The sequence below is a fragment of the Vulpes vulpes genome, chromosome 12 (genome assembly GCF_048418805.1).
Source record: "Vulpes vulpes isolate BD-2025 chromosome 12, VulVul3, whole genome shotgun sequence".
NCBI lineage: Eukaryota > Metazoa > Chordata > Mammalia > Carnivora > Canidae > Vulpes > Vulpes vulpes.
Window position 1 is genome coordinate 65,602,833 of NC_132791.1, and position 13,276 is coordinate 65,616,108.

Consider the following 13,276-nt stretch of genomic DNA (forward strand, 5'->3'; position numbering starts at 1 on the left):
TGGCTATTGTAGATAATGCTGTAGTGAACATAGGGGTGCATAAATGTTTTCAAATTAGTGTTTTTGGGATGCCTGGGTGGCTCAGTGGTTGAGTGTCTGCCTTTGGCCCAGGGCATGATCCTGGAATCTGGGATTGAGTCCTGCATTGGGTTTCCTGTGGGAAGCCTGCTTCTCCCTTGGCCTGTGTCTCTGCGTCTCTTTTTCTCTCTGTGTTTCTCATGAATGAATAAATAAAATCTTTAGAAAAAAAATCCCAAATTAATGTTTTTGTTTTTTGCAGGTAAATATCCAGAAGTGGAATTTCTGGATTATATGGTAGTTTTAATTTTTTTTGAGGAATCTCAAAGTACATTTACTTCAGGATTCTTTTTCATGCTAATAGCATTTACTCATTTCTGTCTCCAAATATGTTATTTACAAGGTAAAAAATTCTTACTACATTTTTATGTGTAATTTTATGGGAAACAGTTGATATGAAAAAGGCAATAACTTACAATATGGTCATCAGATTTTATAAATATATTTGCCTATCATTTTGGCTTTATTAAATAGTTTTACTTGTAGAGTTGCTTCTTTCTTAATAAAATCAGTGAAGAAATATTTATTTATTTATTTGTTTAAGATTTTATTTATTCATTCATGAAAGACACATAAAGAGGCAGAGACACAGGCAGAGGGAGAAGCAGGCTCCACTCCACGCAAGGAACCTGATATAGGACTTGATCCTGGAACTGCAGGATCATGCCCGGGGATGAAGGCAGACGCTCAACTGCTGAGCCACCCAGGTGTCTCAAGAAATTTTTTTTTTTGAAATTTTTAAATATACATGACAGACCTTGATTTTGGATCTAAAATGAAAGTTTCCCTTTTTTCCCATTTCTGGAATAGCTAATACTATAGAAATGAAAACAGTGTTTTAACAGCATATTTTTAGTAACTCTCAGGACTCTCATAATTCAAATTCTAAGTGACAAATTCTATGTGACAGATACTTTCACCTATGACATATGTAGTCTCTCAGAAAAATAGTCATACAGTGAATAAGGTAAAAGTAAAGATTAGTTGAAATAAGAGTATCTTTCATGTAAAATACATTAACAAGTTGGCTATTACTTTAATTTGTGAAGTATTTGTTAACTTAAAATAGGAAAAGTGGATTATGTTGTCACTTTCTGATTTTTCATTTGTGCTAATTGATTTCATTACTTTGAAAAGTATTAGTACTTATTTTAGCTTAGAGTGTGTTAATGTCTTTACTGATGGGGTATAATAATAGTTTTTACTTAGAACTAGACATTTGTGATTTGTAATACCTAATATTCAGTTAATTATTAGCAGTGTTAAACTTAATTTCCATTTTAGAAGAAATAGTTAAATTACTAATGACTTAATAGTTATTTTGAATAATGGTTTTACTATTTATTGTTGATAGCAAAAGTTATTTGAAATATTTTTGAAAATATAATTGCTATGTTTTATTTTCTTGGTGATTCATTTAGTAATGATAACATCATTACTAAAATATCATAAATATTTAACTTGAAATACATGAATTATTCCAGTGTTTAGCATCAAAGAACAGAGTCTTAGATATATTTATTTGGGGTAATATATCTCTGCCTGCATCTACTGTAATTTTTGAATAATGGACATGATGATGTTAGTAGTGGAATAGTCTTGGGCATCCAAAAATGATTTTGTAATATAGATTAAAAGTGTAAGTTCTTTTATGAGTAGATAGATCTTTACTTAGTATTTCTCAGTAATCAGTTCAATAAACTATTTAGTAGATAATTTTTACTTAGCTTTTACTCTTTGTCACGCCCTGTGTTAAGTACTAGAGTGATGTGGAAGACAGAGTCCTATGCCTGAGAAGTTGAAGTGCTTGTAGTTGGAGACAGATCATAATAAAATAATTTCAGGTATTGATAAACTGCTATGGAACAGAGTCCTAGAGTAGAGTATGATGAGACTTTAGTCATAGTTGGGAAAGTCCTTGTTAGAGGAGGTGACATCTCAGTTTTGTGCTAAGTGATGAGAAGGAAGTAGCACATAAATAGCTCTTAAGTTATTTTGTTTTTAAATTTAATTCCTATGTAGTTAACATACAGTGTTAGTTTCTAGTGTATAATATAGTGATTCAACAATTCTATACATGACTCAGTGCTCATCATGGTAAGTGTACTCTTAATCCCCATCACCAATTTCATCTATCTGTCTACCTACCTCTCTCTGGTCACCATCTCTTTGCTATAGTTAAGAGTCTGCTTTTTGGTTTGTCCCTTTTTTGTTTTGTTTCTTAAATTCTAGATACAAGTGAATTCATATGGTATTGTTCTTTTTTTCTGATGGACTTATTTTACTTAGCATTACACTGTCTAGGTCTGTCCATGTTCTTATAAATGGCAAGTTTACATTCTTTTTATGGCTAAATATTCCATTGTATATATGTACTACCTCTTTATCCATTCATTAGTTGATGGATACTTGGGTTACTTCCATAATTTGGCTACTGTAAATGATGCTACAATAAACATAGTGGTGCAAATATCTTTTCAAATTATTGTCTTCGTATTCTTTAGTTAAATACCCCATAGTGTGATTACTGTATCATAAGGTAGTTCTAGTTTTAGCTTTTTGAGGAGTCTCCATACTGTCTTTCATGGTGTTTGCACCAGTTTTTATTCTCACCAGTACTACACAGGGGTCCTTTTTCTCCATATCCTCACCAACCTCTTGTGTTTTTAATTTTAGCCATTCTGATAGATGTGAGGTGATATCTTACTTGCAGGGATATCTGCATTTCCCCAATGAAAAATGATGTTGAGCATTTTTTTTTCTTTCTTTCTTTCTTTCTTTCTTTCTTTCTTTCTTTCTTTCTTTCTTTCTTCTTTCTTCTTTCCTTTTCTTTTCTTTTCTTTTTTTTCTTTTTCTTTCGATTTTTATTCATTAGAGACACAGTGAGAGAAGCAGAGACATAGGCAGAGGGAGAAGCAGGCTCCTAGCAGGGAGCCTGATGTGGGACTTGATCCCAGAACTCCGGGATCACACCCTGAGCCAAAGGCAGATGCTTAACTGCTGAGCCACCCAGGTGTCCCTTGAGCATCTTTTCATATGTCTGCTGGCCATCTGGATGTCTTGTTTGGAGAAATGTCTGTTCATGTCTTCTGTTTATTTTTTAATTGACTCATTTGGCTTTTTAGGTGTTGAGTTGTATAAATATGCATTTTATATATATTTTTTGGATACTAACCCCTTAAGCAATTTTAAAAAAGAACTTTATTTTTTTATGTAATCTCTACACCCACTATGGGCCTCGAACTCACAACCTTGTGATCAAGAGCCGCATGCTCTACTGACTGAGCCAGCCAGGTGCCCCAATGAATTTTTAATAGAAGTAATAGTTCACAGAGTTCAAAGGAGAGGAATTATTTTGAGAGATACAGGGTATTAAGGATAGATGTCTGGATAGATTGGTAAACTTATTTGAAGGGAAAAAAATGGGACAATTTTTATCTAATTGCAATTTTTCCCTGTGAAAAAAAGTGGCAAATTTATCAACTGAGCATGAAGGGAGATACTGAGATGGATGTGTGTATAGAGGAGAAAGATGTGAAATAGTTTTCTAGAGAGTGGATTTACCAGAGGAGAGGGAGTAGGATTGTTTGGCATTGTGCTGTGCCCCTTCCAGAAAAATGAGTATGACTTTGAAGTAGATCTGTTCAGCATGGTTATATGATTAATGTGTGTATGCACAGGCCGCATGCTGCTGCGGTACATAATCTAGAGTAAGCACCCCTTTGGGTTAGGGTGTTGTTAGGAGCACAAGGAAAGGAGAAAGGATAAGCCAATGTGTTATAATGCAAGATCATAGAATCTAGGCTGAATAAGGAGGGGAGAATGACATCTGGACCATGGATACTGGAAAATTGGTATGGTCATTAATTGGAGGTCTTAAAGAGGTAAAGAATCAAGAGGCTATAGAATTGAATGGAAAAGTTTTGGGATGTGAAAGTCTCCAAAGATAAGACTAGTGGTGCAGTGTAGTTGCTGAATTCATCAATTCAAAGGAAGTGAGTGGAGGTTAATAGTTTATATCAACAAGAGGAGTAAGGGGTAATAAGGTCTAATAATACATTGCAAATGGCTAGAGGTTTTTGATGAAAAAGGGAGCAAGAGAGTTGGATGGAAAGTGACAGTGGCCTTCAAAGAGGAAATGTAGAAAGTGACTGGAAAAGTACCCTCTACTTCAGAGGGCTGTAGGTGAGGCAGTGTTCCAAGGGAACAAGTTGTAGTTATGATGAGGGAAACATTCAGAGGATAGGAGAGTCTACTGATAGTTAGGTTGATCATTTCATTTATTATGTAAATGAGGATAATTCCATCTGTTGGGTGGGATACTGGAAAAGCAGGAAAGGGATACAGTAATGTGCAAACTATAGTACATAGTCACCCTGTTGATGACTGATCATGAATTTTAAAAGTTACAGTGGAAAGATTTGTTCATTGTGTGTGTGTGTGTTTTCTACACCACCAAGCAATTAACTTAGTTCTTTGTGGACACTGTCCTAGTGTTCCACAAATTTAACTCAGTTCTGATAGTACCTGGAGTTAGCTAGCATCAGATCCCACAGGTTAAGGTCTGAGTCCTATAGGACTTCCCCTTCCCAACCCCCACTTCATACACTAGTCTCAACCAACCAGCTGTAGATTGGAATTTTTAGAGTGGCTTCACAGAACTCAGAGAAACAGTTGACTTATTACCAGTTTATTATAAAAGAATATAACTCAGAAACAGCTAGATGGAAGAGATGTATAGGGCAGGGAATGTGAGGAGGGGCTCAAAGCTTTCATACTCTCCCTGTTATTTCCAAACGTGGAAGCTCTCCAAACACTGTCCTTTTGGACTTTTATGCAGACTTTGTTATGTAGGTGTGATTGATTAATTCAGTGGCCATTGGTTGTTGATGTAGACTCCAGCCTCTCTCTCTTCCCTTTTTCTTTCTGGCTTATTTTATGTAGTAGCATAATCTTCCCAGATTCATTCATGTTGTTGCAAATGTCAGGATTTCATTTTTTATGGCTAAATAATATTTCATTGTGCATGTGTATAGTTATACATAGATATACCACATTTTCTTTATCCATTCATCCACTAAAGGACATTCAGGTTGTTTCCATATCTTGGCTGTTGTGAATAATGCTACAATAACATGGGGGTTCAGCTATCTCTTGGACATTCTAATTTCAGTTCCTTTGGATATATTTACAAGAGTGGGATTGCTGGGTCATGTGGTGATTCAGTTTTTAGTTTTTTGAGGAACTCTCACTCTGTTTTCCATAATGGCTGTATCATTTTATGTTCCTACACTCTGTAAGGGTTCCTTCTCACCACCCTCAACAATACTTGTTATCCCTTGTTCCCTTGGTGATAGCCATTGTAACAAGTGTGATGTGGTATCTTATTGTGGTTTTATATCCCTAACAATTAGTGATCACTAGTGAAGCAAGACCCAACTATATGCATTTTATAAGAAGCACTGACATGGCAAATATAAAGACAAAGTTAAAATTAAAAGGATGGAAAAAGATATACCATGTAGACTTTGACATTCTTCATTTTCTAATTCACCTTATTTATCATTTACTCAGCAAGTCTATATTTAACACCTAGTAGGTCTGAGGCACTTTCTTAAGTACATTGATGTACATTTAAAAATCTTGCTAGTTTGAATTTTCCAGTATTTTAAGCTATTAAGTAGGATATGGATTTTAGATGGGAAAATTTGATATTGATAGGACATTTATAGGATATAAATGCTTCTAGTTAAAAAGATCTTCTTCTTAAAAGAAAAAAGCCAACTTGGACAACCTGACTGCCCAGTTAACTCTCTTTTTGTAGTTATAAATGTCTACCAGAAAAAAAAAAAAAACTTTTAATCACAGTGGTAGGCATCAGTGGTTTTTAGTAAATTCTTTAATCCTGTCAGATCTTTATTTTTTATTTATTTTTTTTTAATTTTTTTATTATTATTTATTTATGATAGTCACAGAGAGAGAGAGAGAGAGAGAGTCAGAGACACAGGCAGAGGGAGAAGCAGGCTCCATGCACCGGGAGCCCGATGTGAGATTCGATCCCGGGTCTCCAGGATCGCGCCCTGGGCCAAAGGCAGGCGCCGAACCGCTGCACCACCCAGGGATCCCTGTCAGATCTTTATTAGGATGGATACAACACCAGTAATATTTTACATATCTTGTTTGATTAAAATATTTGTTTCAATTTTTGTGATCTAGTCATTAATTCTTTAATTTCTCACTTTAGAAACCATGTCACATTGACTTCCTCTTTGAATGGAGAATAGAATCTGATTTTTCCTCCTGAGCCCAGGATGTTGCTTTCAATATGTGGTGCATCTCTGTCTCAGAAGTGAATAAAAAGCTTCATTAGATGTTTCTTATAAAGAAAATTAATTTTCTTTTCTTAACCTACTTCACTTTTTTATCGTTGGAAGATAATTCAGAAAAGGGACTGTAATATATATTGACAGGGTCTTCTTGTAGAGACGTTGTTCCAGTTAACTTGCTGATTTCTACAGGAAAATGCCTTGCCTCGTGCATAATTCAGGTAAGGTAGTAGCAAGGGATTGGACTGACCGATGATTTCAGTGAGGAAATCATGTTGGATCCAAAATATTCTATGTAAAATGTATGATATTCTTAATGCCCCATTTAATATTTAATAAATCCAGTCCTGAAGGAGAGTCTTTGAACCGCAAGTTCAGCTACCTGACTGGCATTTCTGTATGCCACAATTAGAGCTGTCAAAACAATCTCTTTTAAAATAGAATCAGAAGGAGGTTGAGTGCTTGTTATCTGGAGTTGCACCAGCATTACTTGATGTCAATACAGAGTTTCCCCCAAAAGGTGAGGCTAAAAAATATTTTCTGGTTTTAAGTATGGTTTTGTACATAACCTATACCAAAGGAAGTGACACATTTTCTAAGGCTAATGGTGAGATCTTTTTCTTTAATTATTTAGATATTTATGGATAGGAAGGCATAGCCAAAAAAACCCCTTTTTAAATATTTTTTATTGGACTTCAATTTGCCAACATATAGCATAACATCCAGTGCTCATCCCATCAAGTGCCCCCCTCAGTGCCCGTCACCCAGTCACCCCAACCCCCGTCCACCTCCCTTTCCACCACCCCTTGTTCATTTCCCAGAATTAGGTGTCTCTCATGTTCTGTCATCTTCACTGATATTTCCCACTCATTTTCTCTCCTTTCCCCTTTATTCCCTTTCACATTTTTTATATTCCCCGAATGAATGAGACCATATAATATTTGTCCTTCTCCGATTGACTTATTTCACTCAGCTTAATACCCTCCAGTTCCATCTACATTGAAGTAAATGGTGGGTATTTGTCGTTTCTAATGGCTGAGTAATATTCCATTGCATACATAGACCACATATTCTTTATCCAGTCATTTTTTGATGGACACCGAGGCTCCTTCCACAGTTTGGCTATTGTGGACATTGCTGCTATAAACATTGGAGTGCAGGTGTCCTGCCGTTTCACTGCATCTGTATCTTTGGAGTAAATCCCCAGCAGTGCAATTGCTGGGTCATAGCCAAAGAAAAATCTGTGAAGAACTTGGTAGGTAAACATTTCTCAAATATATTATAATACAGAAAAGAAAATATGGCAATGTGGAAAGAATCCTAAAATAATTGATCACTAATGAGCATCCTACATCTATCAAAACTTCTTTCAATCTTTTATATTAACCCTGCACAGAGTAAGTGACATAAAGTAAGAAATGGCTCACAGATCTCTAATCTCTTCTTTCTGCAAAGTATTTTCTCATATGATTAAAATATGAATCTGAGTTTCCTAATTCGCATGTAGGATTTTCATTGTGTTTTGCTAGGATTCCACCAATCAACTATACAAAATTGCAGTATTTTATTTTTTGTTTTTTATTTTTTTAAAGATTTTATTTATTCATGAGAGACACAGAGAGAGGCAGAGACATAGGCAGAAGGAGGAGAAGCAGGTGCCATGCAGGGAGCCTGATGTGGATTCAATCCTGGAACTCCGGGATCATGTCCTGAGCCAAAGGCAGAAGTTCAACCACTGAGCCACCCAGGCATCCCCAAAATTGTAGTATTTTAGAAGATCTTGCATCAACTTTTTCCTCTTTCAGCTTATTTGCCCATATATTTGAAAAAAAAATAAGGTGGATAGATGGTCTCTTTCTCTTTCTCTCTTTTTTATTCTTAGAGTGATTTTGCCTAATTTTATTATAAGCCAGGCTTGTGGTTGTCAGACTTTAAAATTTTGATGGAAATTCTGTGACAGATTCTGTGGCATCACCTCAAACATGATGTCAGTGGTGGATCTTCTCCTATTAAGTAGGATATGAAAATATCTATATCATAATATCATGTATTCTGCTCTCAAACTGTCTGACTTGCTCAAGAGTCAGATTGTGCAAAGAGAAACATTGGTCCAATATGTAGAATTTATTTCATTTTATTTAAAAAATATTTTATTTATTAGAGTATGAGTGAGGGGAGGGGGAGAGGGAGAGAATCTCAAGCAGACTCCAAAAGCATAGAGCCCAACACAGGGCTTCATCTCATGACCCTGAGATCATGACCTGAGCTAAAATCAGGAGTTGGATGCTTAACTGACTGAGCCACCCAGGCGTCCCTGCAATATGTGGAATTCAAAAGTGTGTATGCTGCCTTTTGAAGGAAAGGCTAATTTATTATCTAAGGATTTTATGCTTAGAGCCTTACTGTTCACTCTCCATTTACTCCCCCTTGACTTTATACCGTGACCACTTCCAGCTGAGTGCTAAAGATGGACCAGGTAATAGTTGGTCATTGCACTAGAGTACGGGGGTCAACCCCACCTGGAGAGAGCTGTTACAGAGTAAAGTTCTCAGGGCTAGCAGAAGAGGAGCCCTTAAGAGCATTTGACAGATACATAAGCAGCTACATCTCATGGAGCTTGCAGCAGGCTGACTCATGCTCATCCTCTTTGTACAGAAAGGTGATCTGGATGGGAGATGTTGCCCGGGATCATAACAATGCTGTGGTCTATATTAGGGGTAGTCTTTCTAGATGTGGAGTTTTCCTTATTGTATCTCCGGAGCTCATGATGAAAAACAGATGTGCTTTCTCAAAAATGACAATTGCACATGACTAGGAAAGAAAAACCCCCTCATAGACTGGAGGTAGCAGGAGAGGAGAAGGGCATAAAGGTAGTTCAGAGGAGAGAGAGTTCAGTCCCCTATAGCCATCAGTCTTGAGAATATTAGGCCCCTCTTGAGGTCACATAGATTCCTTTATGAATTAATTACTCATGATAGGAGTTTTATAAAATTATTGAAGTGATCTTAAAAAATACACCTGCCTATGTATAAATCCCAAGAAACAGTGTCCCATCAGAATAATCAGGTCAGGAGGTTATTCATATATTCTGTGGTATTTTGGGAATGTTCAGGAATATTCTTTAAGATAGAAAATTATTTCTTGATTTATTAAAGTATTCAAAAGTTTTAGCTCAGAATAGTAAGAAAGTGGAAATCAACCTAGTTTTACTGTGAAAATATGATGAATAAATTATAGTTTGTTTCTTTTGAGTTAAAAAGAAAATCCAAACACTTTACCATTTCTGTACATCAAGCCTAATTGCCCATGTAGCATGAATTCTTCATGAAGGATTCCAGTGATTTGAAAAAAGAAGTCAACACTTACATTACTTGTAAGTCAGGCACTTCGACATCGTAAGGCTTCAGAGTATTGAGGATTTCTTCTGATTTTTTGATTACTAATGTTTAATATTTTCTGTAACATTAAGCTTTTTTTGGCCCCCCCAAAAATTAAGTCTTCGTGTTTTACTCAAAGTCTATGACAAAATAATTGTTAAACCTTTTTCATGTTAATTTTATTTCACAGTTATCTTTCCTTTCATCTAAATTCAACTCCTCAATAATCCACTCTGTCTTAATGAACTGTCTTACCTTTTTAGCATTAAGTTGAAAATTTTCACGAGTCTTGCATATAGGACAGCTTACCATTTCCTTTTCTTCTTTCTTTAAAATTTCTGAAGAGCACAAAGACCTCTACTTTAACAGTATTTCATCTGTGAAACTTTTAAGAGGTCAAAATATTTTTCTAGAAAAGTTTACTTTTTGACCAGTATTTTTTTTTTTTTTTTTAAGATTTTATTTCTTGGGCAGCCCAGGTGGCTCAGTGGTTTAGCGGCCACCTTCAGCCCAGGGCCTGATGCTGGAGACTGGGGATTGAGTCCTATGTTGGGCTCCCTGCGTGGGGCCTGCTTCTCCCTCTGCTTCTATTTGTGTCACTCATGAATAAATAAATCTTTTAAAACAGAAAGATTTTATTTCTTTATTTGAGAGAGAGAGAGCATGCATGAGCAGGAGGAGAGGGAGAAGCACACTACCTGCTGAGCAGGGACCCTGATGTGGGGCTTGATCCCAGGAACCCGAGATCATGACCTGAGCTGAAGGTAGATACTTAACCAATTGTCCCCTTTTTTGACTGTTGTTAAAAGCAGAAATGTACAAAACAGTAACAAGACTTTACTAAGTGATCTTGGCCGATGTTGAAAGTGTAGCTCCAAGTTGTAATGTTGTAGCATTCCTTGCTTTAATCCGGCTTCATAACTGAAATACTTTCCCATTCTTAATTGTGAATACGAGCTCATTTTACTTCCCTGGACCCTGCTTTGTCACTGATTATTCACAGTTCAGACCAAGAGGAGTTGCTAATAGATGCATCTGTGGCTCCATTTCTGTCTTCCCTATGCCCCCATTTTACCTTCAGCCCTCGGAAGCTGGGCTAAACCATATTTAAACCTCAGAGACTCTCCTTTCATCTGCCTCATCTAAAGCCTAGACCTTGCTTTCTCCCTAAAGCCTTATCTAGGTCCGTTCAAAGACTTCGCAAGAGTGGCTGACCAGAGCATCCCCAGCCTGGGGTAGCATCTACAGGAGAAAAACTGGAGGACCCAAGACACCATTGCGTCTTCTGGAGCAGAGCGCAGAAACATGAGTGCTGCATGGGAGGTTCTGGGCTAGGGGCCTAGACAAGGGGATGTAGGACTTTGAAGATAAATTCTTGGGAGAAGCCCTGACCCTGGCATGATCAGGAGGTAAGATCCAAGTGTTAGGATTCCAGCTGTATAATGTGGTAGAATTTTGGTCGCCAGCCTTGTTCTGTCCCTGAAGTATTCTCTGTTGGTGTTGGCTACATCACCTGTCTACAGAAGGTCAGTCACCTTCCTGTAGCGCCTCCCTGCATCCTTAGCCTCATTCACCTCCATCTCTCACACATTAAGGATACCGTTGTTAGAAGAGAGTGAATATTGCCTTAGTCCCATTCTAATTATGAACCCTATGGTCCCTCACACCACAGTATCCAGTCAGTGGTCCTACAGAAGGTGATCCACAGGATATTATTTGGTGGGATTTCTTGCTTAGATTTTGTCACAGCCTCATTCAAGAGAATTGTTTCCTGATGGTGAAGTTGGAGGGGCTATGATTAATAATTTATTTTAGTTATGTTGATATGACAGACTGGTAGCTCATGAAATAACGTGCTTTTTACAACCTTCACACTGTTTAATTAAAAAAAAATGTTGCTAACATTTCACATTGGGAATCTCCTTTAAAAATCCAGATTTCTGGTTCTTTAAAAAAATTAAAGAATTTGGCTTCATTGACCCTATATTCCTTCATGACAACAGTTGGATGGTCACTGTGGTCTGCCGCCTTTAGAAAAGCCAGTGTCTGTAGTCACTTGTATTACCTCCCTGGCTCCTGTTGTCATTTGAGCCTGCAACTTTTGTTTTAGAATCCCCTGAGTACTTCCATATAACTCCTTATAGTCAAAGAGATTACCAAGAATGGTGTTTTCATGTTCCCATAAGTATCATTAGATTATTTATTGTCGATATAGCTGCTGATATATTACTCTGACCTGTCTACCTAACCAGTACAAAAATGAAACCGATTAACAGTCATAAGAATATTTTTTCTCAGATTTTTTTTTCAGTTTTTACTGTGGGCATGGAAGTTTGCTACAAATATTAGTATGAGTTTGGGGTGAAAAAAATTGTATCTCAATATGAACTGAGTCACTTGTCTCAAAATAATTCCTCCTTGGAGCTGAGGCAGGGTCAATGAGGACTTAGCCTGTTGCTTTTGTCTGCTCTTGACAAAGACAAAAACTACATTTTATTCAATTTTCATTCCAACTAGAGGAGGAATTTCATTTATATAGGAATGATGAACAAAGTTCTTAGAAAGAAGAGCATCTATCTGGAAGAGACACCAAGGAATGTATAGTAGCCTATTTAAGAATAAACAAGCACTTTAAGAGTTCATTAGTTGTACCATAAGGGACAACAGGAAGAGGCAGCAGGATAGCACTGCAAAGCCCTGGATCTAACTGATCCCATATTCAGAAGCTGGTTACCCTCTGTTGTTCTTTATACCTTCCTTGAATGTTTGCATCTGAGTGGGAGTAGGGGATATTGAAGATGTGTGCCAGAGATTAAAGCAAGTGATTATGTTTCTCTTGCTTTCCTGTAAATCTGAAAAGGTTTTATGTGAGATCATGATGCTTTGTTTTATTTTTATTTTTATTCCTAAATTGAGACAAGGTGTTAAAAGCATATGTTACAGAGTGAGCATCTGAAGAAGTATTCTAATTTTGGAAGATGAATGTAAAAGTGTTGAAGTGGGTAGTTTTTCTGGAAAGTATCAAGAGTTAGGGGGGGTTTGGAGCCTTAGATGAGAGACAGAGACAAAGTGGGTTGTGGGGAAGAGAATGGGAGGAGAGGAGAGAAGGGAGAGAATGTGCACATGTGCACGTGCGTGTGTGCAATTGGGGGATTTCAGAGAAGAACTTAGATTGAATGGGAAATAAATCGGGTGAGCTGCATGCTGAGTACAGAGTTGAAATGCCAAAGCCTTCTCTTGTCTACTTTTCTACATATCTGTTCTCCTGGCTTCTGCTGACATTTGCATTTTTGTTTTTTTGGCTTTTGTGGGGAGGGTTTTGAGTCTTTCAAGGAATTTTAAGGTAGAGTAATTGATCAAATCAGTAAGAATCACTCAATGTATGGGCCAGATCAGTTTCATTGACTTTTAGAAAACTGTTTATCTGAATTTAAAGTGGTATCTAAAAGGCAAAGGGGGCAGAGCTGCTAACAGATTGTAGACCATTCATTTCCA